The sequence below is a fragment of the Octopus bimaculoides genome, chromosome 2, assembly GCF_001194135.2.
Source record: "Octopus bimaculoides isolate UCB-OBI-ISO-001 chromosome 2, ASM119413v2, whole genome shotgun sequence".
Taxonomy (NCBI): domain Eukaryota; kingdom Metazoa; phylum Mollusca; class Cephalopoda; order Octopoda; family Octopodidae; genus Octopus; species Octopus bimaculoides.
In genome coordinates this window covers 68,917,294-68,918,678 of record NC_068982.1, presented here as the reverse complement: position 1 = coordinate 68,918,678, position 1,385 = coordinate 68,917,294, and positions in this window count along the sequence as shown.

Here is a 1,385-nt window from a genome sequence, read left to right as displayed (position 1 = left end):
ATATATATATATATATATATATATATATATATATAGACATGTTGAATAAAGACATTGTGGAGTAGCTGTCGTTACGATATCCAAAGTATCTTGGATCTGGGGCACTTTAATCATACAGGATAGTTGCAATGCAGACAATAGTACAGAATGCGGCAGGAGAGGCATATTCAGGAGTCATGACCTGGATGCAGCAAAGGCCAAACCACTTGAATGAGATGTGGAAGCTTCTTCTCTGAAGATCACCTGCTGTTCAGCTCTCCATAGAGTTTCTTACTACTTTTCTTACAACTGTTAGTTGGCGAGGACCTTTACCAATCAGCGGAATGACCATTTTTGTTTTTTCTTTTTCAATACGATCAACAATGTTATTGTGTCGAGCAGCACCACCGTCCCAGATATGGGAGCGGTATTGTAATTTGCCTCGTACTTATATTTTGTACATAGAAAACTAATCGCAGTAAGTTTTCTGACCTTGAGGATGAAGAATGGCTCGTTAAAGTGAGGCAGGAAATAGTAACGAAAGGATAGGTCAGATAATGGATTGACGTGAATGTAAATATAGCTATCTCAATATAATGCATATTATGATCACTATAAGAGATTGTCAGATACCATGAGGCAGAGAAACTGTAGTAACTTTGAAGGTTTTGGGTGTAATCCAAAAGCAGATGGTGCTCTTAGCGAAGCCCGATCTTTTCCAAGCATTTGGGTCTAATCAACGGTTTAAAGACACCTTCCTTCCCCACTCCCGACAGATTCTGAGGCTCTGTAGGGGATCATGAGCACTGTCATCCTTCCTGGTGAAATTATATTACAAAATGTACAGTGTGAGATCTATGCTACGAATGACGTCTGAATGCTTACGTAAAGGATAGTGACGTTGGTATCATCCGCATAAGCTTGTGTGTGGGTAGAAGTTATAGTATAAGCATGTAAATGTTTAGAAGTATCACTAAGGGGGAAAGCTATGGGAAACATAACTGAACCTTGACTCACACCTGATATTATTAAATATGACTGAAGACAGTAGCGTAATTTGAGAGACCCAATATTTCTTTCTGGTATCTAATAGCAGCATAGAGATAGCTTTCTTTCTGACTCTCTCTGTTTTGTCTCTCTTTCCACCCACCCACCCTCTCTCTCTCTCTCTCTAATATATGTATATATATTAGTATAAATATGTATGTGAAAACATGTTTATATATATATGTATATATACTCTTTTACTCTTTTACTTGTTTCAGTCATTTGACTGTGGCCATGCTGGAGCACCGCCTTTAGTCGAGCAAATCGACCCCAGGACTTATTCTTTGTAAGCTTAGTACTTATTCTATCTATCGGTCTCTTTTGCCGAACCGCTAAGTTACGGGTACGTAAACACACCA